Source organism: Eleutherodactylus coqui, chromosome 8 (genome assembly GCF_035609145.1).
Source record: "Eleutherodactylus coqui strain aEleCoq1 chromosome 8, aEleCoq1.hap1, whole genome shotgun sequence".
NCBI lineage: Eukaryota > Metazoa > Chordata > Amphibia > Anura > Eleutherodactylidae > Eleutherodactylus > Eleutherodactylus coqui.
The window spans coordinates 159,614,925-159,641,077 of NC_089844.1; the positions used below are offsets into that span (position 1 = coordinate 159,614,925).

Genomic DNA, 26,153 nt, shown 5'->3' on the forward strand with positions numbered 1-26,153 from the left:
GGGGAGTGGGCGTGAGTGAGGGGGGTTCTGTGTGTGATGGGGAGTGGGGGGGAGTGAGGGGTGTTCTGTGTGATGGGGGAGTGGGGGGGGACGAGGGGTGTTCTGTGTGATGGGGAGTGGGGGGGGGGACGAGGGGTGTTCTGTGTGATGGGGAGTGGGGGTGAGTGAGGGGGGTTCTGTGTGATGGGGAGTGGGGGTGAGTGAGGGGGGTTCTGTGTGTGATGGGGAGTGGGGGTGAGTGAGGGGTGTTCTGTGTGATGGGGAGTGGGGGGGGGGGACGAGGGGTGTTCTGTGTGATGGGGAGTGGGGGTGAGTGAGGGGGGTTCTGTGTGATGGGGAGTGGGGGGGGGACGAGGGGTGTTCTGTGTGATGGGGAGTGGGGGTGAGTGAGGGGTGTTCTGTGTGATAGGGAGTGGGGGTGAGTGAGGGGGGTTCTGTGTGATGGGGAGTGGGGGTGAGTGAGGGGGGTTCTGTGTGATGGGGAGTGGGGGGGACGAGGGGTGTTCTGTGTGATGGGGAGTGGGGGGGACGAGGGGTGTTCTGTGTGATGGGGAGTGGGGGGGACGAGGGGTGTTCTGTGTGATGGGGAGTGGGGGGGGGGACGAGGGGTGTTCTGTGTGATGGGGAGTGGGGGTGAGTGAGGGGTGTTCTGTGTGATGGGGAGTGGGGGGGGGGACGAGGGGTGTTCTGTGTGATGGGGAGTGGGGGTGAGAGGGGGGTTCTGTGTGATGGGGAGTGGGGGTGAGAGGGGGGTTCTGTGTGATGGGGAGTGGGGGTGAGTGAGGGGTGTTCTGTGTGATGGGGAGTGGGGGGACGAGGGGTGTTCTGTGTGATGGGGAGTGGGGGGACGAGGGGTGTTCTGTGTGATGGGGAGTGGGGGGACGAGGGGTGTTCTGTGTGATGGGGAGTGGGGGGACGAGGGGTGTTCTGTGTGATGGGGAGTGGGGGTGAGTGAGGGGTGTTCTGTGTGATGGGGAGTGGGGGGACGAGGGGGGTTCTGTGTGATGGGGAGTGGGGGTGAGTGAGGGGGGTTCTGTGTGATGGGGAGTGGGGGTGAGTGAGGGGGGTTCTGTGTGATGGGGGAGTGGGGGTGAGTGAGGGGGGGTTCTGTGTGATGGGGGAGTGGGGGTGAGTGAGGGGGGTTCTGCGAGCCGGCACCTGACTTCACTATTAGAGGTATGGTAGAACCTAGCCGTTGTATTGGTGACTAAGGGCTCAATGCCAATGCCACAGCTGTAAGCCTACAACACTGTGGGAGACCACCAGCATCTCACACATTTCCCAGCCATGCACGCTGCCGGCAGGGACCACATATGGCCTTGTGTGGCACTGCACATGCACAGGGGGATTCTTTTTTTAATTCCCCACTCTGTTTAGAGTGACAATGCGTATGAAAACAATGTAATGTGTATGGGCAGCGTATCATACAAGTGTACAGGGCTCACGTTACGTGGTACGCAGAGAAAGAGAGCATGCTGGGATTACCACGTGTGCATAATACGTGGTGAAAACCTGGTCGTGGACATGAGCCCTAACATGTTATAAAAGTTAGCTCATGCTGTCTCCAATGTATGTGTGCCTGTATTATGTATGTGTATATAGAATTATTTTTTTCTTTCTTGGGGAAGTGAAGCGTGCCTTGAGGCTTGTGTTCTGGATGTTTTAAAAATCTAAAACCCCTGATTACTAATGATCCATTGATGGGTCATTAAAAAAAAACAGTAATGTAGCTAAAAGTGATATACAAGGAGTAGCTGTGAAAAGGAGTGGTGGGTGGACGGGTCTGGAAGGGGGCCCCAAGCTAAACTTTTGCACCCGGGCCCATGAGCCTCTAGCTACGCCCCTGCCCGCCCTATATATATAGCGGGGTTATCTCTGCACTGACACACTGGATACATACATCCTCCTACGCACCAATAACCTCCGCACGCCGCGGTCAGGGGAAAAACTTTATCAGCACAACCTATTTTTAAAAAAAATAGAATTTGAAGCAGCAAAATCTACAATGGAAAGCAGCAGCCGAGGCGAAACCGCGAGAGGCCAACGGCGCGGTCTAGACACAGATAGACCCCACAGCGGTGCGCCTAGTGCCGGGTTATATGGCTGCACCCACCAGTAACACCACAGTGCACAACACCAAGGCTTGTATACACCGGTCAGTAAAAGGTCTCCGCAAATCCTTGAGTCATCCTCTTATGGAAAGATGATTCTTAGTGATATCTGGGCGGTGACCACTATGGGAGTTGTAGTGGCGGCCATATTGATTGTGACCCAACTTTCCCAGAAACAGAATGACTCAAGTCCATAGACTTTCACTGCCTCCATTCACCACGTGTTACACACGGGAAAAAGGCGTGCAAAATACGGGGTGACAAGACCCCTTGTGAATAAGACCTTATGTACACACATCGCTTCTGCAGGAATTCTAGTTATTGTCCTAAACTACAGTTCCCAGCAGGCATTGCCAGACCGACAGTCTGACTAATCGCACACCGATCTGAATTTTAAAGATACAGAAACTTTTATAATCAAAAGCATAATTCAACCAGACAACATCAAAGAATTGCCTAGAAGTAAAACTCAATAGTATGTGAGCGCAGAGCCCGTCCATATCAGTCCGCTGGTCGGCTTCAGTATAGAACACTGGCAGATGAGAGACGAATGGAAAGGCAGCAAAAAAGGAATTCTAGTCCTGCTTAGGGAGATTAAAGGGGCTCTCCATTTGTGTACATAAAGTTAATTGAAGCAAGAACGGGACGTTCTACTGTTAGAGGAAAGACAGTTCCATCACCAACACAGAAGGATGTTCTTTACTGTAAGAGCAGTGAGACTGTGGGACACAAAATCCACAAACAAGGCCATCAACTAACTTTATTGAATGTTCCTGGAGAAGCACAGATACAAGTAAAGCTTACATCACAGTGTAAGGAAAAGCTTTGCAACTTTCTAATATAGTTTGCATTTCAATTTTAAATATTCAAGATCTTTGCCTGCTGTCAGTGAATAGAAACATTGTTTATACGTCAAGGCTTATAAACCTGCCTTGATCATGTGCTGCATGTTACAATGTATCAGAGCTCTCCCTTCTAGTGGGCGGTGCAGCTGTGTGAGCAGGATACATTTTCAAACTCTGTGTTTGCATTCACTGAAAGCAAGCAGAGATTTTGAAAATTGTCAGCAAGTAATACACATGTATATTAGCAGTTGTAGACCTTTTCATTATACAGTAGCAAGAGTAATTCTGTAGAGACCTCTGGCAGGATGCACTCAGCATTAAGTACCCGATGGCGGCCGTCAGTTGGCTTTAACCCCTTCCCGCTCCAGGACGTACCGGTACGTCCTGGGAGCCTGGTACTTCCCGCAACAGGACGTACCGATACGTCCTGGAGATAGCGCGGGATCACATAAGATCCCGCGCTATCCCGCAGCGGGAGCCGGCTGTCAGTCACAGCCGGCATCTCGCTGCAACAGCGGGGGGGGAGGGGGCATCGGAGATGCCCCCCCCGCTGTTAACCCCTTCCCTGCCGCGATCTAAGTAGATCGCGGCAGGGAAAGAGTTCACAGAGGGATCGCGATCCCTCTGTGTCTCCGGCCGGCTCTCGCGATGTCATCGCGAGAGCCTGGCCTGTCACCATGGCAACAGGACGCCAGACACCGGCGTCCTGTATTGCCTATGCCTATAATCGCTGTACAAATGATAAGGCATGGCAGAGGAGTAGCTCTGCCATGCCTTATAACAGCGATCATCGGTACAGTGCTGCAAGTCCCTCAGAGGGACTCGAATAGTGTAAAAAAAAGAAAAGAAAAGTGTAAAAAAAAGAAAAATGTAAAAAAAAATGTAAAAAAAACCCCTTTTATTAGCATAAAAAAAATGGGAAAAGAAATTAAAACCCCACATATTGGGTATTGACGTGTCCGTAACGACGTGTACAAAAAGTTGAACATGCTTTTTATTTTGTACGACAAAAAGCGTTAAAAAAAACGCTAAAAAACTGAGCATTAGCATTTTGCCTCCCAAAAAATGCAATAAAAGTGATCAAAAAAGCCGCACATTCCCCAAAATGGTACCAATAAAAACTACAGCTCGTCTCACAAAAAATAAGCCCTCATAGAGCTCCGTACATAGAAAAATAAAAGAGTTACAGGACTTTGAATGCAGCTATAGAGAAAAAAAAAAAGATTTCCCAAAAAAAGGGGGTTTTATTGCAAAAAAGTGTAAAAACCTAAAAAAAAATAACAATTTTGGTATCGTTGTTACCGTACCGACCCGCAGAAAAAATTTAGTGTGTCATTTATGCTGCATGATTAACGCTGTAAAAAAAAGAAAAAAGAAATCTATGTCAGAATTGATGCGTTTTCTCTCCGTTATCATAAAAAAATAATAAAAGTTTTACGATATAGTCTATGTACCCAAAAGTGGCACCGATAAAAACTACAGCTCGCTATGCAAAAAACAAGCCCTTATACGGCCGCGTCGACGGAAAAATAAAAAAGGTATGGCTTTTGAAAAATGGAGATGGAAAAATACCAAAAAAAAAAAATCGCTTGGTCCTCAACGCCAAAATAGGCCATGTCATTAAGGGGTTAAACAACCTCATTTTCTCAGCAAGGAGCTGGGATCAGAAGAAAAACCTGATACAGTCCAAAGCCGATCTCCTCCTTCATCAGGGGAGAGAATAAATTGACTTCTTCGTTAAAATAGCAAGGGAGGGTCCTCCTGCCCAGATACCCGATGAGCGCCTCTATGACCTGTAGTAAGCGGTCGGCTATACTAGACTCTGACCAATCAGATGAGTCATTACTGACAAGGAGAACAACACGTCTTAGATGGGTTGAAGACAGTTGGCCAAGTCCTGAGCGCTGATGGCCGATATTCTTTAGTATGTGTAGGCGCTTCTGTTGAATCGTTGCTGTCTAGGCCCTGGAGCCGGAGAATCTCCTCGAGGTAAAAGGTCCTTTGCCAGGGGTTTTCGGACGGGGCGGTAGAGTGGGGGTATGCCAGCAGGATAATGTCTTTGGATCAGCCTAAGGTCATGAGTGGCAACAACCGGCCAAACATTGCACTCAAGGACCGTCCCGATCAATGGGCAGTTAATGGACGATGTGATGGTCTTGTGCAAGGACTCCACGATTATCCTGGTAGAAAGGTAGCCCCCCAGCATATACCTGTCCCATGGACTAAGCCCCCAGACTGTATACTCCAGAATAACCCTTTTAATTATCCAAAATAGAGCGCCATTGAGGATAGAGCGCCATTGAGGATAGAGCGCCATTGAGGATAGAGCGCCATTGAGATGGTCCACAGATCCGGTTCAAGTATTAGAGGCAGTAATACGTAAGCCTGGTCCAAACTGGTAACGGGGAGGCCATTACCCAGGGAACCCCCCAACTGCATGGCAAACAAAGGCATTTCGGGGTGCTCTGCCTTCAGAAAGTCCTGTAGTTCGCTAACAAAGTCCATCAGCAGCTGTCTGGCCACTTGTGTCTTGTCTTCGGGCACAACTGCTTTGTGGATGTAGTAATGCAGGAGGGTCTCCCGTACGGTGAGGCACATAGGGGTCTTCTCAGCAGCAGGGGGTTGTGGAGGATCACTGCTCGAAGCTGCGACATCTGGAAGGATGGAAAGAAAAGAATCAGGCTCTCCTTCGCTCCATCTCCAAATGGTCAACTCCGAACGGCACTGAACACTAAGTTATAGTGTGTGGGGAGGCGGCGGGAGTCAGGGGGGATGTATTACCTTTACTCACCTACTCCTGCACTGCTCCACTCACCTGCTCCTAGTAAAGTCCGCACGCAGTTAAAAAAATAGGACCATTTTCAGACCGCTGTGTGAACACAGTCCCATAGGCTTCCACGGGAGAGCGTGTGCACAGCAGTTTGAAAAGAGCTTGGACACGGCAGGAGGAACAAAAAGAAAAATACATTTTTTTTGACTCTCCCAAGGTGTCCACGATCCGTCCAAAAATCTGACTCTTTTCAAACTGCTGTGCCTCCCCCAGATTCTCAGGGGCGTAGCATTTAGGAATATGTAGCGTTCACGCTCCCTAAGGAACATTCATAGAAGATTAGACGACAGTTTCTCACACAAAAAAGCAGCACATTTTTGCACGTGGGGATCGGAGCAAAAACGTGCAACTTTTTCACTTTCTATGTCACCGACTACCAATTATTTTTTAAAGAGCGTGGCTTGTCAGAAAGGGGGCGTGGCTAGCACAGAGACATTTATGTATAATATACGCCGGTGTAAACTATACCAGAAATGAACCCCAGATCGGATCCTGCATACATTTCTGATTAGGGGCATGGAGGAGCTGAGATGTGCCTAATATATGAAGAGTTGTGCTCCTACTCATGTATTAGGTGCGTCATGCCCCGCTGGAAATATTAAGACCAGCACTTGAAATACGGGGCTGAATAACATTTCCCTGGTGTTGTAGTCTGAAGTAGAAATAAACCAGGAGATTTCTGTTAGCAGCTTTGGGTATGACTGGAGTAGAGATGTGATATAGCATATTATATATGATATTATAGCCACTGGTGAGGACACTTTCGGTTCCTCTGCTGACCTGTGACAGGCGGGTCGGGCTCAGGTGCTGCTAATGCACCGCTCAAGTCGGGGCAGGTTGCTTTTCACAGACGTTTGGGGGAGGCCTTCATCGGAACGGCTTACTTCCAGCTTTCTTCTATGGTTTTCTCTTCCACTTTCTCCTCAGGGGGCGATGCTGCTCGGTGAATCAGCTGCAGACAATAGGAGTAGAATTAGCCATAATCATGTGCAGAATCAGCTTTACAGCAATGACTCATTTAAAGGGACCATGACCCAAATGCATATGTATTTTTCATTTACACAGTGCCAAATTTGAAATCTCCTTTAATGTGGTCTTTCCCATTAATGACATTCTTCACTTTTTTACACGAAAGGCAATATATGTTTGATCACTGGGGGTCCAACTGCTGGAACTCCCAGCGATCCTGAGACTAGCTCATCCGAATGCCCCATATGAATAGAGCAGCAGTGCGTATGTTGAACCGCTCCCCCGTTCCCTGCTACTATGGGAAGAAGGGAGATGGATGTCCTTGGCAATCTCCTTCTGTCCCATAGAAGTGAATGAGACAGTAGTCATGCCTGTCCATCGCCACTCCATTCATGTGAGGCATCTGGGTGCACCAGGCTCAGAGTCGCTGAGGGTCCCAGCAGTCAGACATGTATCCCCTATTCTGTAGACAGGGAATACAGCTCTGAAGTGCTAAAACCCCTTTGAGTATAATTTACCACTTACATATAATTCCTGAGTTATATCATGTCTTATACTCCAGTCACACATAAAGCGGCTAAAAGGGGGGCAGCTTTTTGCCACAAACGGCTAATCGCACCGCGGGAACTTACTTTTTTTGTTCGCAATGCATGGCCAATCGCACCGCAGGTACATTTTTCTTTGTTCACTACACATGGCCAATCGCACCACGGGCACTTCTTTTTGCCACACTTGGCCAATCGCAAGGTGGGCACCTTTTTTTCGTTTCCCCACACACAGTCAATTGCACCTTGGGCACCTTACGGCCAATCGCGCCATGGTCACCACTCTTTTTCGTTTGCCACACACGGCCAATTGCACCATGGGCACCTTTTTCTTTGTTCGCCACACACGGCCAATCGCACTGCGGGCACCTTTTTTTTAGTTTGCCACACACAGTCAATCGCACCTTGGGCACCTTACGGCCAATCGCGCCATGGTGACCACTCTTTTTCGTTTGCCACACACGGCCAATTGCACCATGGGCACCTTTTTCTTTGTTCGCCACACACGGCCAATCGCACTGCGGGCACCTTTTTTTTGTTTGCCACACACAGTCAATCGCACCTTGGGCATCTTACGGCCAATCGCGCCATGGTCACCACTCTTTTTCGTTTGCCACACACGGCCAATTGCACCATGGGCACCTTTTTCTTTGTTCGCCACACACGGCCAATCGCACTGCGGGCACCTTTTTTTTGTTTGCCACACACAGTCAATCGCACCTTGGGCATCTTACGGCCAATCGCGCCATGGTCACCACTCTTTTTCGTTTGCCACACACGGCCAATTGCACCATGGGCACCTTTTTCTTTGTTCGCCACACACGGCCAATTGCACTGCGAACACCTTTTTTTTGTTCACCACATGCAGCCAATTGCACCGCATTGAGATGCAGCAGATGTCAGTCCGGAGGCAATGGGTCCCAGAGAAAAACACATAGTGTCCCAGTAAAAATAACACCCCCTAGTGTCCCCAGTAGTAATAGTACCCCCTAGTGGCCCCAGTAGTAATAATGCCCTCATAGTAGCCCTAGTAGTAATAATACTCCATAGTGACCTCAGTAGTAATAATGGCCCCCATAGTGGCCCCAGTAGTAATAATGCCCCTATAGTGGCCCCAGTAGTAATAATACCCCCATAGTGCCCCCAGTAGTAATAATACCCCTATAGTGGCCCCAGTAGTAATACTGCCCTCATTATGGCCCCAGTAGTAATAATACCCCCATAGTGGCCCCAGTAGTAATAATGCCCCTATAGTGGCCTCAGTAGTAGTAATACCCCCCTAGTGGCCCTAGTACTAATAATACCCCTATAGTGGCCCCAGTAGTAATAATGGCCACCATAGTGGACCCTGTAGTTTTAATGTCCCCATAGTGGCCCTAGTAGTAATAATACCCCCATAGTGACCCCAGTAGTAATAGTGGCCCCCCTAGTGACCCCAGTAGTAATAATACCTCCTTCGTGACGCCAGTAGTAATAGTGGCCCCCATAGTGACCCCAGTAGTAATAATACCCCTATAGTGGCCCCAGTAGTAATAATACCCCTATAGTGACCCCAGTAGTAATACCTCCTTCGTGACGCCAGTAGTAATAGTGGCCCCCATAGTGACCCCAGTAGTAATAATACCCCTATATCACCCCTCTTTGACGTTCTCTCTGGATGTGGCTGGTGTTTTTTAGCATGAAGTAGCTGACAATCAGGAATACTGGAGATCTGGAATCCCTTCCCAGTAAACTGTGAGTCCGAGGTAAGAGCCGGGGGTCTGGTTGCTGATGGTAGTGGGGGTCTGCTAATTATAATTATAGATCCCCAGCGTACGGCCCCCAAAGAAAGGAATTGGCCCGTACTGCCCCTTATTATGTCCTTTACGGGGTCCGCAGGACAACTAGCCGCGTTACGCCATATTACGGACGCGTTCTCCCTACAAGCGTTACTCTGAAGATTTGTTACAGATGCAGTCAGAGCCGACGATCATCTGTGAATTCTACTGGATGGCAGTAAAGTACAGGGGCAGAAAAAATGGGAGAAAAATAAAAATCCGTAAGAAAAATAGGAATAAAAAACATCTTTTGCGCACTTTTCCTCTTTTTGTTAAATAAATAAAAGACCCGCATTCGGTATTGTCGCATCCGTAATGATCTGTACAAAAAACGGAACCGACTTCTGATCTCGCACGGCAAGCGGGGTAAAAAAAATGAACACACAAAAAAATAACGAAACTAAAATTCTTTTTGGGTCATTTTGCCTCCCCAAGAAAACACAATAAAAGTGATAAAAAAAACACATGTAGCCCAAAGTGGTCCCATTGAAAACTGCACCTCGTCACCGAGCCCCACTGGTCAAAAATAAAGTTATGGGATTTTGAATGCAGCGCTCTAAAACGAAGACCTTCCAAATATGACTCAATGTTATGGCTTTTAAAGAGCGGAGATGAAAATCCCCCCCAAAATCGTCGCCTCCTTAAGCCTAAACTAGGTTGTGTCACTAAGGGGTTAATGCCTTTAACTTGATGCACAACAACACTGGCAGCCCTGGAGACGGCACATGGCAGATCACCGTAGCAACAGAATGTCCAGAGATCTCACCCGGCGGCCATCTTGTGTCAGTTGAGCTGCACAGCATGCAGATGACAAGTGCAGGTATGTAGCTCCTCCCTCAGGGCTGAGGCCACGCCCACACATGGCGTAGCTGGTAAAATGGGCACATCTGGGCGTGGTGAGGCAGAGTTACTGAAGGCCTTCAGTGTTTTGGCGTACAACAGCTGGACATGATGTTGCGCAGCATCTTGTGCGCCGTGCGGGGGACTTTTTACACTTTCTTACACCGGCCACACTACTTTTTAAGAGAGTAGGCGTGGCTTCACATGAGGGGGCGGGGCTGCTCACGGCCATCACATTTGTTTTTACACCAGAAACTGGTGTAAATTTATCTTTGGCGCACAGACAGACGGAAAATACCCCAACTGTATTAAGAGGAGCGAGCGCTCTGTACATTTAGGACGCTTCCCGCCGCCACGATGTTTCCTTAGACCGGCGTACGACGTCGCTGAGTAAATCTGCCCCCCAAAAGCCCTAAATACAGTTTGTGGTTTGTATAGAGGCGATCCCACGCCATACAATGCGTCAGACGGAGACAGCGTGAACACGGAGCGTGGCTGTTAACCCTTTAAATGCCGTTATCACTCCTGACCATGGCATTTAACCCCTTAATGACGCGGCCCCTTTTTCTTTTTCCATTTTCGTTTTTTCCTCCCCCCTTCAAAAAAATCGCAACTCCTTTATTTATTTATCCATCGACGTCGCTGTAGGAGGGCTTGTTTTTTGCGGGACGAGTTGTATTTTTCAATGGTGCTATTTAAAGTACCATATAATGTACTGAAAAACTTTAAAAAAATTCTAAGTGGAGTAAAATGAAAAAAAAACAAACGACATTTCGCCATCTTTTAGTGCGTCTTGTTTCTACGGCGCACAAACGGCAGCACAAGCGACATGATAACTTCATTCTATGGGTCGGTACGATTACTGCGATACCAAACTTGGATAGTTTTTTTTTACTAAACTACTCCTCTTTTTTTTTTTCAAAGACATTTAATTTTTTTCAATTATTTTCTGCGGTCATCTTGTGCGCGCGATAACTTTCCATCGACGTCGTTGAGCGAGGGCTCATTTTTTGCGGGATGTCCTATAGTTTCTGATAGTACCAATTTGGAATACATACGACTTTTTGATCGCTTTTTATCGCGTTTTTTCTGGGAGACAGGGTAACTAAAAAAGTGCATTTCTGGCGTTCTTTATTTTATTTTTCGGACGACGTTCACCGTGCGGAAAAAATAATGCGCTTCTTTGATAGTTCGGACTTTTACGGACGCGGCGATATCAAATACATATTTTTATTGTATGATTTAAATTTTTTAATAATATATATGGCAAAAGGCGGGTGATTTAAACTTCGACAATTTTTTTTTTTTTTACAATTAAGAAAACTTTATTAATTTAAAAAAAAATTACTTTGAAGTCCCCCTGGGGGACTTTAACATGCAATGCTTTGATCGCTCCTGCAGTATGACGTAATGCGGGACCCTCGAACATCGTTCGGGGGATTTAAATGCCGAAATGGTTAATAGCCGCGATCGGCCGCACGGCTATTGCCCGCTGGTGTCAGCTGTTATAAACAGCTGACGCCCGCACTGTATGAAGAGAGGTTGCCACGCAGCTCCATGACGTACCAGTACGTCATGGAGCGGGAAGGGGTTAAATGCCCCAATCACTTCTGACCATGGCATTTAAATGCCCCAATCACTATTCCGGGGTCCCAAACGCCCCTCCACTTCTACCCTGCAATGAGATCATGAGGTGCCATCTGGTTGCATGGCTGCGAAGGCATGCCTGTAGTGTGGCTGGAAAGACTGCCTGTCAAAACATGGTATAATGCAATACAATGATATCTTATTATACTCTATGAGCGAGCTAAAGACCGCAAGTTCAAAACCCCTATGGTGACTAAAAATAATGTAAAAATTAAAAAAGTTGTATTAATCTGCAAAACTAAAAGGTATTAAAAGTTAAAATAAAACCCTTTCTTATTTTTTTATACAATATTAAAAAAAAATTATATATATGTGTGTGTGTGTGTGTCCAATCAAAGAAATGTATTATTCATCTCACATGATGGAACGTCGTCAGAAAAAAAAATAAACATCAGAATTACATATTTTTGGTCAAATTGTCAAATTGTCTCCAAGAGAAAAATGAAAATAAAGTAAATCCCAAAGTCACATGTGCTCCGTAATGGAGCTAATAGGAAGTACAGGACACCCCTCAAAAAGACAAACCAAACCATATAAGCCTGGTATTGTCGTCATCGTACTGACCCATAGAATAAAGTTATTTCGTTTTTGTCAAAGTGTGCATGCCATAAAAATAAGTCCCCCCACCCCCAAAGATAGTGGAATATTTTTTTATATTTCACCCCAATTAGAAATTTTTAGTATTTACCTGTCCGTTGTCTTTGGATACGACAAATCTCAGCTTCTTCTCGTCCCGCAGGCGCAGTAGAGCTTGTCGGCTGGTTGGGTCCTCGAGAACGCGCAGTCCGCTCACCCCACGGCTCCCGCTGACAGTCCGGACCTGAAAATAAACAGAACAGCAGCTTCCACCTGCCGACCGTCTCCCTGCTGAGGGGTAAGTTTGGAATGAGGGGCTTATGTATGTGACTGTTTATGTGCCAAGGGGGGGGCTATCACAGTAATTTGTCGTGGTAGAGGGTGTCACTATTACAGTGATCACGAACCTATCACACGCGTGTCAGCACTGACACGCGTAGCCATGTTCGTTGACACACCGCCGCATACAGAGAAGTATGGGGCCGCATGCCAAGAACCGAAAAGAATGTTTCATCCTCGGCTCCTGCACGGCCAGGTGTCACTCACTGCTCCGCTGCCCCTTTTGTGTCCTCTGCAGAGCATAGGGGACACAGAGGAGCGCTGAACATCGCCCAACGCGTGGGCACTGTCAAGTGCTGTAGAGAGGCGCCGGTGCTCACTCCCTACAACGGAGTACCGCAGTTGGACCGGAGATTGCAGCACAATGCTGCCCCCATCACTGCTATGTGCCCGCTGTCAGCCGCCATCCATAGAGTCCGGAGCTGTAGGGACGGGACAGACTACAAAGCTGCAGGCAATCGGAAGCTAGGGGTGTGACAGGGGCATTCCCTCCTGCTAAGTGCTGTCACACCCCTAGCTTCCGGTGTTGACAAGGTACAACAGTACCCACAGCGGCACCTTGTCACACATCTTCTGGTCCTATCCACTAATCATGCCTTATTGGCAGGAAGTATAAGCACTAGAGATGAGCGAGCCTACTCGGCCACGCCCCTTTTTCGCCCGAGTACCGCGATTTTCGAGTACTTCGTACTCGGGCGAAAAGATTCGGGGGGGCCCCGTGGGTGAGTGGGGGGTTGCAGCAGGGAGTGGGGGGGGGGGAAGGAGAGAGAGAGAGGGCTCCCCCATGTTCCCCGCTGCTACCCCCGCTCCGTCACGCCTCCCCCCGCCCACCGGCGCCCCCCGAATTTTTGCACCCGAGTACTGAAGTACTCAAAAATCGCGGTGCTCGATCGAGTAATTACTCAAAACGAGTAGGCTCGCTCATCTCTAATAAGCACGTATCAAAAAAGTTACAAATCTAACCGTACCTGTTTTCCCAAAACTCACTCTACTGATTATTGGTTTCAATAGAATTCACCCAGCATACAAAAAATTGATAGGCCATGTCCTATTATGTGCCAAATTGCTTTTTTCCAAAAATTGGAAATCTGAGGCCCAACTGTTTGTCAAAGATCTAATTAGTAGAGATAAGCGAGCATGCTCGTTTAAGGCTGATGCTCGAGAGAGCATCGGTCTTTTTGAGTAACTGCTTACTTGTCCGAGCACCTTGTGGGGAAGCGGTGGGGGGAGCAGGGGGGAGAGTGAGAGATCTCTCTCTCTCCCCCCGCCTCCCCGTCGCCCCCCACCCCCGCATGGTGCTCAGACGAGTAAGCAGTTACTCAAAAAGACCGATGCTCTCTCGAGCATCAGCCTTAAACGAGCATGCTGGCTCATCTCTACTAATTAGCTTGATTTCAGAACATAGTTTATACGAGAAAATACTAGCCCTTTGAAATAATGCAATTTCAGAATATCAGAAAATGTGGAACCCATGGATAGTACAATTCTCTCCTTTAAGTGTCTTCTCTCATTCTATTACTTCGTTTTTTCCCAGTTTACAAATAGATGGGAGTGATCCTTGTATTGTCCCTCAATGTATTTATACATGGTTATTTGGTCGCCTCTTTGGTCTCCCGCTTCTGTCCGCATCCATCTTTGTTTTTAGCGGGACCGACCCTTCTACTGGCGACAGTCTCCCGCTTCAGTCCGCATCCCTCTTTGTTTTTGGTGGGACCGGCCCTTCTACTGGCGACAGTCTCCCGCTTCCGACCGCATCCTTCTTTGTTTTTGGCGGGACCGGCCCTTCTACTGGCGACGGTCCCCTGCTTCCGTCCGCATCCCTCTTGGTTTTTGGCGGGACCGGCCCTTCTACTGGCGACGGTCCCCCGCTTCCGTCCGCATATCTCTTTGTTTTTGGCGGGACCGGCCCTTCTACTGGCGACGGTCTCCCGCTTCCGTCCGCATCCCTCTTGGTTTTTGGCGGGACCGGCCCTTCTGCTGGCGACGGTCCCCCGCTTCCATACGCATCCCTCTTTGTTTTTGGCGGGACCGGCCCTTCTACTGGCGACGGTCCCCCGCTTCCGTCCGCATCCCTCTTTGCTTTTGGCAGGACCGGCCCTTCTACTTGCGATGGTCTCCCGCTTCCGTCCGCATCCCTCTTTGTTTTTGGCGGGACCGGCCCTTCTGCTGTTGACGGTCCCCCGCTTCCGTCCGCATCCCTCTTTGTTTTTGACGGGACCGGGCCTTCTACTGGTGACGGTCTCCCGCTTCCGTCCGCATCCCTCTTTGTTTTTGGCGGGACCGGCCCTTCTACTGGTGACGGTCTCCCACTTCCGACCGCATCCCTCTTTGTTTTTGGCGGGACCGGCCCTTCTACTGGCGACGGTCTCCCGCATCCGTCCGTATCCCTCTTTGTTTTTGGCGGGACCGGCCCTTCTACTGGCGACGGTCTCCCGCTTCAGTCCGCATCCCTCTTTGTTTTTGGCGGGACCGGCCCTTCTACTGGTGACGGTCTCCCGCTTCCGTCCGCATCCCTCTTTGTTTTTGGCGGGACCGGCCCTTCTACTGGCGACGGTCCCCCGCTTCCGTCCGCATCCATCTTTGTTTTTGGCGGGACCGGCCCTTCTACTGGCGACGGTCCCCCGCTTCCGTCCGCATCCATCTTTGTTTTTGGCGGGACCGGCCCTTCTACTGGCGACGGTCTCCCGCTTTTGTCCGCATCCCTCTTTGCTTTTGGCGGGACCGGCCCTTCTACTGGCGACGGTCCCCTGCTTCCGTCCGCATCCCTCTTTGTTTTTGGCGGGACCGGCCCTTCTACTGGCGAGGGTCCCCCACTTCCGTCCGCATCCCTCTTTGTTTTTGGCGGGACCGGCCCTTCTACTGGCGACGGTCTCCCGCATCCGTCAGCCTCCCTCTTTGCTTTTGGCGGGACCGGCCCTTCTACTGGCGAAGGTCTCCCGCTTCCGTCCGCATCCCTCTTTGTTTTTGGCGGGATCGGCCCTTCTGCTGGCGACGGTCCCCCGCTTCCATACGCATCCCTCTTTGTTTTTGGCGGGACCGGCCCTTCTGCTGTTGACGGTCCCCCGCTTCCGTCCGCATCCCTCTTTGTTTTTGGCGGGACCGGCCCTTCTACTGGTGACGGTCTCCCGCTTCCGTCCGCATCCCTCTTTGTTTTTGGCGGGACCGGCCCTTCTACTGGCGACGGTCCCCCGCTTCCGTCCGCATCCATCTTTGTTTTTGGCGGGACCGGCCCTTCTACTGGCGACGGTCCCCCGCTTCCGTCCGCATCCATCTTTGTTTTTGGCGGGACCGGCCCTTCTACTGGCGACGGTCTCCCGCTTTTGTCCGCATCCCTCTTTGCTTTTGGCGGGACCGGCCCTTCTACTGGCGACGGTCCCCTGCTTCCGTCCGCATCCCTCTTTGTTTTTGGCGGGACCGGCCCTTCTACTGGCGAGGGTCCCCCACTTCCGTCCGCATCCCTCTTTGTTTTTGGCGGGACCGGCCCTTCTACTGGCGACGGTCTCCCGCATCCGTCAGCCTCCCTCTTTGCTTTTGGCGGGACCGGCCCTTCTACTGGCGAAGGTCTCCCGCTTCCGTCCGCATCCCTCTTTGTTTTTGGCGGGATCGGCCCTTCTGCTGGCGACGGTCCCCCGCTTCCATACGCATCCCTCTTTGTTTTTGGCGGGACCGGCCCTTCTGCTGTTGACGGTCCCCCGCTTCCGTCCGCATCCCTCTTTGTTTTTGGCGGGACCGGCCCTTCTACTGGCGACGGTCCCCCGCTTCCGTCCGCATCCCTCTTTGTTTTTGGCGGGACCGGCCCTTCTATTGGCGAGGGTCCCCCGCTTCCGTCCGCATCCCTCTTTGTTTTTGGCGGGACCGGCCCTTCTACTGGCGACGGTCTCCCGCATCCGTCAGCATCCCTCTTTGCTTTTGGCAGGACCGGCCCTTCTACTTGCGATGGTCTCCCGCTTCCGTCCGCATCCCTCTTTGTTTTTGGCGGGACCGGCCCTTCTACTGGTGACGGTCTCCCGCTTCCGTCCGCATCCCTCTTTGTTTTTGGCAGGACCGGCCCTTCTACTGGTGACGGTCTCCCACTTCCGACCGCATCCCTCTTTGTTTTTGGCGGGACCGGCCCTTCTACTGGCGACGGTCTCCCGCATCCGTCCGTATCCCTCTTTGTTTTTGGCGGGACCGGCCCTTCTACTGGCGACGGTCTCCCGCTTCAGTCCGCATCCCTCTTTGTTTTTGGCGGGACCGGCCCTTCTACTGGTGACGGTCTCCCGCTTCCGTCCGCATCCCTCTTTGTTTTTGGCGGGACCGGCCCTTCTACTGGCGACGGTCCCCCGCTTCCGTCCGCATCCATCTTTGTTTTTGGCGGGACCGGCCCTTCTACTGGCGACGGTCTCCCGCTTTTGTCCGCATCCCTCTTTGCTTTTGGCGGGACCGGCCCTTCTACTGGCGACGGTCCCCTGCTTCCGTCCGCATCCCTCTTTGTTTTTGGCGGGACCGGCCCTTCTACTGGCGAGGGTCCCCCACTTCCGTCCGCATCCCTCTTTGTTTTTGGCGGGACCGGCCCTTCTACTGGCGACGGTCTCCCGCATCCGTCAGCCTCCCTCTTTGCTTTTGGCGGGACCGCCCTTCTACTGGCGAAGGTCTCCCGCTTCCGTCCGCATCCCTCTTTGTTTTTGGCGGGACCGGCCCTTCTGCTGTTGACGGTCCCCCGCAACCGTCAGCATCCCTCTTTGCTTTTGGCAGGACCGGCCCTTCTACTTGCGATGGTCTCCCGCTTCCGTCCGCATCCCTCTTTGTTTTTGGCGGGACCGGCCCTTCTGCTGTTGACGGTCCCCCGCTTCCGTCCGCATCCCTCTTTGTTTTTGACGGGACCGGGCCTTCTACTGGCGACGGTCTCCCGCTTCTGTCCGCATCCCTCCTTGTTTTTGGCGGGACCGGCCCTTCTACTGGCAACGGTCTCCCGCTTCCGTCCGCATCCCTCTTTGTTTTTGGCGGGACCGGCCCTTCTACTGGTGACGGTCTCCCACTTCCGTCCGCATCCATCTTTGTTTTTGGCGGGACCAGCCCTTCTACTGGCGACGGTCTCCCGCTTCCGTCCGCATCCCTCTTTGTTTTTGGCGGGACAGGCCCTTCTACTGGCGACGGTCTCCCGCTTCCGTCCGCATCCCTCTTTGCTTTTGGCGGGACCGGCCCTTCTACTGGCGACGGTCTCCCGCTTCCGTCCGCATCCCTCTTTGTTTTTGGCGGGACCGGCCCTTCTACTGGCGACGGTCCCCCGCTTCCGTCCGCATCCCTCTTTGTTTTTGGGGGGACCGGCCCTTCTACTGGCGACGGTCTCCCGCATCCGTCAGCATCCCTCTTTGCTTTTCGCGGGACCTGCCCTTCTGCTGGCGGCGGTCCCCCGCTTCCGTCCGCATCCCTGTTTGTTTTTGGCGGGACTGGCCCTTCTACTGGCGACGGTCTCCCGCTTCCGTCTGCATCCCTCTTTGTTTTTGGCGGGACCGGCCCTTCTACTGGCGACGGTCCCCCGCTTCCGTCCGCATCCCCCTTTGTTTTTGGCGGGACCGGCCCATCTACTGGCGACGGTCCCCCGCTTCCGTCCACATATCTCTTTGTTTTTGTCGGGACCGGCCCTTCTACTGGCGACGGTCCCCCGCTTCCGTCCGCATCCCTCTTTGTCTTTGGCGGGAACGGCCCTCCTACTGGCGACGGTCTCCCGCTTCCGTCCGCATCCCTCTTTGTTTTTGGCGGGACCGGCCCTTCTACTGGCGACGGTCTCCCGCTTCCGTCCGCATCCCTCTTTGTTTTTGGCGGGACCGGCCCTTCTACTGGCGACGGTCCCCCGCTTCCGTCCACATCCCTCTTTGTTTTTGGCAGGACCGGCCCTACTACTGGCTACGGTCTCCCACTTCCGTCCGCATCCCTCTTTGTTTTTGGCGGGACCGGCCCTTCTACTGGCGAGGGTCCCCCGCTTCCGTCCGCATCCCTCTTTGTTTTAGGCGGGACCGGCCGTTCTACTGGCGAGGGTCCCAAGCTTCCGTCCACATCCCTCTTTGGTTTTGGCGGAACCGGCCCTTCTGCTGGCGACGGTCCCCCGCTTCCGTCCGCATCCCTCTTTGTTTTTGGCGGGACCGGCCCTTCTACTGGCGACGGTCTCCCACTTCCGTCCGCATCCCTCTTTGTTTTTGGCAGGACCGGCCCTTCTACTGGCGACGGTCCCCCGCTTCCGTCCGCGTATCTCTTTGTTTTTGGCGGGACCGGCCCTCCTACTGGCGACGGTCCCCCGCTTCCGTCCGCATCCCTCTTTGTCTTTGGCGGGACCGGCCCTCCTACTGGCGACGGTCTCCCGCTTCCGTACGCATCCCTCTTTGTTTTTGGCGGGACCGGTCCTTTTACTGGCGACGGTCTCCCGCTTCCGTCCGCATCCCTCTTTGTTTTTGGCGGGACCAGCCCTTCTACTGGTGACGGTCTCCCACTTCCGTCCGCATCCATCTTTGTTTTTGGCGGGACCAGCCCTTCTACTGGCGACGGTCTCCCGCTTCCGTCCGCATCCCTCTTTGTTTTTGGCGGGACAGGCCCTTCTACTGGCGACGGTCTCCCGCTTCCGTCCGCATCCCTCTTTGCTTTTGGCGGGACCGGCCCTTCTACTGGCGACGGTCTCCCGCTTCCGTCCGCATCCCTCTTTGTTTTTGGCGGGACCGGCCCTTCTACTGGCGACGGTCCCCCGCTTCCGTCCGCATCCCTCTTTGTTTTTGGGGGGACCGGCCCTTCTACCGGCGACGGTCTCCCGCATCCGTCAGCATCCCTCTTTGCTTTTCGCGGGACCTGCCCTTCTGCTGGCGGCGGTCCCCCCTTCCGTCCGCATCCCTGTTTGTTTTTGGCGGGACTGGCCCTTCTACTGGCGACGGTCTCCCGCTTCCGTCTGCATCCCTCTTTGTTTTTGGCGGGACCGGCCCTTCTACTGGCGACGGTCCCCCGCTTCCGTCCGCATCCCCCTTTGTTTTTGGCGGGACCGGCCCATCTACTGGCGACGGTCCCCCGCTTCCGTCCACATATCTCTTTGTTTTTGTCGGGACCGGCCCTTCTACTGGCGACGGTCCCCCGCTTCCGTCCGCATCCCTCTTTGTCTTTGGCGGGAACGGCCCTCCTACTGGCGACGGTCTCCCGCTTCCGTCCGCATCCCTCTTTGTTTTTGGCGGGACCGGCCCTTCTACTGGCGACGGTCTCCCGCTTCCGTCCGCATCCCTCTTTGTTTTTGGCGGGACCGGCCCTTCTACTGGCGACGGTCCCCCGCTTCCGTCCACATCCCTCTTTGTTTTTGGCAGGACCGGCCCTACTACTGGCTACGGTCTCCCACTTCCGTCCGCATCCCTCTTTGTTTTTGGCGGGACCGGCCCTTCTACTGGCGAGGGTCCCCCGCTTCCGTCCGCATCCCTCTTTGTTTTAGGCGGGACCGGCCGTTCTACTGGCGAGGGTCCCAAGCTTCCGTCCACATCCCTCTTTGGTTTTGGCGGAACCGGCCCTTCTGCTGGCGACGGTCCCCCGCTTCCGTCCGCATCCCTCTTTGTTTTTGGCGGGACCGGCCCTTCTACTGGCGACGGTCTCCCACTTCCGTCCGCATCCCTCTTTGTTTTTGGCAGGACCGGCCCTTCTACTGGCGACGGTCCCCCGCTTCCGTCCGCGTATCTCTTTGTTTTTGGCGGGACCGGCCCTCCTACTGGCGACGGTCCCCCGCTTCCGTCCGCATCCCTCTTTGTCTTTGGCGGGACCGGCCCTCCTACTGGCGACGGTCTCCCGCTTCCGTACGCATCCCTCTTTGTTTTTGGCGGGACCGGTCCTTTTACTGGCGACGGTCTCCCGCTTCCGTCCGCATCCCTCTTTGTTTTTGGCGGGACCGGCCCTTCTACTGGTGACGGTCTCCCGCTTCCGTCCGCATCCCTCTTTGTTTTTGGCAGGACCGGCCCTTCTACTGGCGAGGGTCCCCCACTTCCGTCCGCATCCCTCTTTGTTTTTGGCGGGACCGGCCCTTCTACTGGCGAGGGTCCCCCACTTCCGTCCGCATCCCTCTTTGTTTTTGGCAGGACCGGCCCTTCTACTGGCGACGGTCTCCCGCATCCGTCAGCCTCCCTCTTTGCTTTTGGCGGGACCGGCCCTTCTACTGGCGAAGGTCTCCCGCTTCCGTCCGCATCCCTCTTTGTTTTTGGCGGGATCGGCCCTTCTGCTGGCGACGGTCCCCCGCTTCCATACGCATCCCTCTTTGTTTTTGGCGGGACCGGCCCTTCTGCTGTTGATGGTCCCCCGCTTCCGTCCGCATCCCTCTTTGTTTTTGGCGGGACCGGCCCTTCTACTGGTGACGGTCTCCCACTTCCGACCGCATCCCTCTTTGTTTTTGGCGGGACCGGCCCTTCTACTGGCGACGGTCTCCCGCATCCGTCCGTATCCCTCTTTGTTTTTGGCGGGACCGGCCCTTCTACTGGTGACGGTCTCCCGCTTCCGTCCGCATCCCTCTTTGTTTTTGGCGGGACCGGCCCTTCTACTGGCGACGGTCCCCCGCTTCCGTCCGCATCCATCTTTGTTTTTGGCGGGACCGGCCCTTCTACTGGTGACGGTCTCCCGCTTCCGTCCGCATCCCTCTTTGTTTTTGGCGGGACCGGCCCTTCTACTGGCGACGGTCTCCCGCTTCCGTCCGCATCCCTCTTTGTTTTTGGCGGGACCGGCCCTTCTACTGGCGACGGTCCCCCGCTTCCGTCCGCATCCATCTTTGTTTTTGGCGGGACCGGCCCTTCTACTGGTGACGGTCTCCCGCTTCAGTCCGCATCCCTCTTTGTTTTTGGCGGGACCGGCCCTTCTACTGGTGACGGTCTCCCGCTTCCGTCCGCATCCCTCTTTGTTTTTGGCGGGACCGGCCCTTCTACTGGCGACGGTCCCCCGCTTCCGTCCGCATCCATCTTTGTTTTTGGCGGGACCGGCCCTTCTACTGGCGACGGTCCCCCGCTTCCGTCCGCATCCATCTTTGTTTTTGGCGGGACCGGCCCTTCTACTGGCGACAGACTCCCGCTTTTGTCCGCATCCCTCTTTGCTTTTGGCGGGACCGGCCCTTCTACTGGCGACGGTCCCCTGCTTCCGTCCGCATCCCTCTTTGTTTTTGGCGGGACCGGCCCTTCTACTGGCGACGGTCTCCCGCATCCGTCAGCCTCCCTCTTTGCTTTTGGCGGGACCGGCCCTTCTACTGGCGAAGGTCTCCCGCTTCCGTCCGCATCCCTCTTTGTTTTTGGCGGGATCGGCCCTTCTGCTGGCGACGGTCCCCCGCTTCCATACGCATCCCTCTTTGTTTTTGGCGGGACCGGCCCTTCTGCTGTTGACGGTCCCCCGCTTCCGTCCGCATCCCTCTTTGTTTTTGGCGGGACCGGCCCTTCTACTGGCGACGGTCCCCCGCTTCCGTCCGCATCCCTCTTTGTTTTTGGCGGGACCGGCCCTTCTATTGGCGAGGGTCCCCCGCTTCCGTCCGCATCCCTCTTTGTTTTTGGCGGGACCGGCCCTTCTACTGGCGACGGTCTCCCGCATCCGTCAGCATCCCTCTTTGCTTTTGGCAGGACCGGCCCTTCTACTTGCGATGGTCTCCCGCTTCCGTCCGCATCCCTCTTTGTTTTTGGCGGGACCGGCCCTTCTACTGGTGACGGTCTCCCGCTTCCGTCCGCATCCCTCTTTGTTTTTGGCAGGACCGGCCCTTCTACTGGTGACGGTCTCCCACTTCCGACCGCATCCCTCTTTGTTTTTGGCGGGACCGGCCCTTCTACTGGCGACGGTCTCCCGCATCCGTCCGTATCCCTCTTTGTTTTTGGCGGGACCGGCCCTTCTACTGGCGACGGTCTCCCGCTTCAGTCCGCATCCCTCTTTGTTTTTGGCGGGACCGGCCCTTCTACTGGTGACGGTCTCCCGCTTCCGTCCGCATCCCTCTTTGTTTTTGGCGGGACCGGCCCTTCTACTGGCGACGGTCCCCCGCTTCCGTCCGCATCCATCTTTGTTTTTGGCGGGACCGGCCCTTCTACTGGCGACGGTCTCCCGCTTTTGTCCGCATCCCTCTTTGCTTTTGGCGGGACCGGCCCTTCTACTGGCGAGGGTCCCCCACTTCCGTCCGCATCCCTCTTTGTTTTTGGCGGGACCGGCCCTTCTACTGGCGAGGGTCCCCCACTTCCGTCCGCATCCCTCTTTGTTTTTGGCAGGACCGGCCCTTCTACTGGCGACGGTCTCCCGCATCCGTCAGCCTCCCTCTTTGCTTTTGGCGGGACCGGCCCTTCTACTGGCGAAGGTCTCCCGCTTCCGTCCGCATCCCTCTTTGTTTTTGGCGGGATCGGCCCTTCTGCTGGCGACGGTCCCCCGCTTCCATACGCATCCCTCTTTGTTTTTGGCGGGACCGGCCCTTCTGCTGTTGATGGTCCCCCGCTTCCGTCCGCATCCCTCTTTGTTTTTGGCGGGACCGGCCCTTCTACTGGTGACGGTCTCCCACTTCCGACCGCATCCCTCTTTGTTTTTGGCGGGACCGGCCCTTCTACTGGCGACGGTCTCCCGCATCCGTCCGTATCCCTCTTTGTTTTTGGCGGGACCGGCCCTTCTACTGGCGACGGTCTCCCGCTTCAGTCCGCATCCCTCTTTGTTTTTGGCGGGACCGGCCCTTCTACTGGTGACGGTCTCCCGCTTCCGTCCGCATCCCTCTTTGTTTTTGGCGGGACCGGCCCTTCTACTGGCGACGGTCCCCCGCTTCCGTCCGCATCCATCTTTGTTTTTGGCGGGACCGGCCCTTCTACTGGCGACGGTCCCCCGCTTCCGTCCGCATCCATCTTTGTTTTTGGCGGGACCGGCCCTTCTACTGGCGACAGTCTCCCGCTTTTGTCCGCATCCCTCTTTGCTTTTGGCGGGACCGGCCCTTCTACTGGCGACGGTCCCCTGTTCCGTCCGCATCCCTCTTTGTTTTTGGCGGGACCGGCCCTTCTACTGGCGACGGTCTCCCGCATCCGTCAGCCTCCCTCTTTGCTTTTGGCGGGACCGGCCCTTCTACTGGCGAAGGTCTCCCGCTTCCGTCCGCATCCCTCTTTGTTTTTGGCGGGATCGGCCCTTCTGCTGGCGACGGTCCCCCGCTTCCATACGCATCCCTCTTTGTTTTTGGCGGGACCGGCCCTTCTGCTGTTGACGGTCCCCCGCTTCCGTCCGCATCCCTCTTTGTTTTTGGCGGGACCGGCCCTTCTACTGGCGACGGTCCCCCGCTTCCGTCCGCATCCCTCTTTGTTTTTGGCGGGACCGGCCCTTCTATTGGCGAGGGTCCCCCGCTTCCGTCCGCATCCCTCTCTGTTTTTGGCGGGACCGGCCCTTCTACTGGCGACGGTCTCCCGCATCCGTCAGCATCCCTCTTTGCTTTTGGCAGGACCGGCCCTTCTACTTGCGATGGTCTCCCGCTTCCGTCCGCATCCCTCTTTGTTTTTGGCGGGACCGGCCCTTCTACTGGTGACGGTCTCCCGCTTCCGTCCGCATCCCTCTTTGTTTTTGGCAGGACCGGCCCTTCTACTGGTGACGGTCTCCCACTTCCGACCGCATCCCTCTTTGTTTTTGGCGGGACCGGCCCTTCTACTGGCGACGGTCTCCCGCATCCGTCCGTATCCCTCTTTGTTTTTGGCGGGACCGGCCCTTCTACTGGCGACGGTCTCCCGCTTCAGTCCGCATCCCTCTTTGTTTTTGGCGGGACCGGCCCTTCTACTGGTGACGGTCTCCCGCTTCCGTCCGCATCCCTCTTTGTTTTTGGCGGGACCGGCCCTTCTACTGGCGACGGTCCCCCGCTTCCGTCCGCATCCATCTTTGTTTTTGGCGGGACCGGCCCTTCTACTGGCGACGGTCTCCCGCTTTTGTCCGCATCCCTCTTTGCTTTTGGCGGGACCGGCCCTTCTACTGGCGACGGTCCCCTGCTTCCGTCCACATCCCTCTTTGTTTTTGGCGGGACCGGCCCTTCTACTGGCGAGGGTCCCCCACTTCCGTCCGCATCCCTCTTTGTTTTTGGCGGGACCGGCCCTTCTACTGGCGACGGTCTCCCGCATCCGTCAGCCTCCCTCTTTGCTTTTGGCGGGACCGGCCCTTCTACTGGCGAAGGTCTCCCGCTTCCGTCCGCATCCCTCTTTGTTTTTGGCGGGACCGGCCCTTCTGCTGTTGACGGTCCCCCGCAACCGTCAGCATCCCTCTTTGCTTTTGGCAGGACCGGCCCTTCTACTTGCGATGGTCTCCCGCTTCCGTCCGCATCCCTCTTTGTTTTTGGCGGGACCGGCCCTTCTGCTGTTGACGGTCCCCCGCTTCCGTCCGCATCCCTCTTTGTTTTTGACGGGACCGGGCCTTCTACTGGCGACGGTCTCCCGCTTCTGTCCGCATCCCTCTTTGTTTTTGGCGGGACCGGTCCTTTTACTGGCGACGGTCTCCCGCTTCCGTCCGCATCCCTCTTTGTTTTTGGCGGGACCGGCCCTTCTACTGGTGACGGTCTCCCGCTTCCTTCCGCATCCCTCTTTGTTTTTGGCAGGACCGGCCCTTCTACTGGCGAGGGTCCCCCACTTCCGTCCGCATCCCTCTTTGTTTTTGGCGGGACCGGCCCTTCTACTGGCGAGGGTCCCCCACTTCCGTCCGCATCCCTCTTTGTTTTTGGCAGGACCGGCCCTTCTACTGGCGACGGTCTCCCGCATCCGTCAGCCTCCCTCTTTGCTTTTGGCGGGACCGGCCCTTCTACTGGCGAAGGTCTCCCGCTTCCGTCCGCATCCCTCTTTGTTTTTGGCGGGATCGGCCCTTCTGCTGGCGACGGTCCCCCGCTTCCATACGCATCCCTCTTTGTTTTTGGCGGGACCGGCCCTTCTGCTGTTGATGGTCCCCCGCTTCCGTCCGCATCCCTCTTTGTTTTTGGCGGGACCGGCCCTTCTACTGGCGACGGTCCCCCGCTTCCGTCCGCATCCCTCTTTGTTTTTGGCGGGACCGGCCCTTCTATTGGCGAGGGTCCCCCGCTTCCGTCCGCATCCCTCTTTGTTTTTGGCGGGACCGGCCCTTCTACTGGCGACGGTCTCCCGCATCCGTCAGCATCCCTCTTTGCTTTTGGCAGGACCGGCCCTTCTACTTGCGATGGTCTCCCGCTTCCGTCCGCATCCCTCTTTGTTTTTGGCGGGACCGGCCCTTCTGCTGTTGACGGTCCCCCGCTTCCGTCCGCATCCCTCTTTGTTTTTGACGGGACCGGGCCTTCTACTGGCGACGGTCTCCCGCTTCTGTCCGCATCCCTCCTTGTTTTTGGCGGGACCGGCCCTTCTACTGGCAACGGTCTCCCGCTTCCGTCCGCATCCCTCTTTGTTTTTGGCGGGACCGGCCCTTCTACTGGTGACGGTCTCCCGCTTCCGTCCGCATCCCTCTTTGTTTTTGGCGGGACTGGCCCTTCTACTGGCGACGGTCTCCCGCATCCGTCCGTATCCCTCTTTGTTTTTGGCGGGACCGGCCCTTCTACTGGCGACGGTCTCCCGCTTCCGTCCGCATCCCTCTTTGTTTTTGGCGGGACCGGCCCTTCTACTGGCGACGGTCCCCCGCTTCCGTCCGCATCCATCTTTGTTTTTGGCGGGACCAGCCCTTCTACTGGC

At 54.6% G+C, this 26,153-nt stretch overlaps 1 long non-coding RNA gene and 1 pseudogene across 1 annotated transcript in view; one reads left to right on the forward strand and one right to left on the reverse strand.

The window, feature by feature from the left end:
• The window catches only part of LOC136577643 (uncharacterized), a 90,875-nt gene that overhangs the window by 11,932 nt on the left and 52,790 nt on the right, over nucleotides 1-26,153 (forward strand). The gene's annotated exons all lie outside the window — the stretch shown is intronic.
• On the reverse strand, nucleotides 4,595-12,624 carry LOC136577405 (mitochondrial dynamics protein MID49-like; annotated as a pseudogene).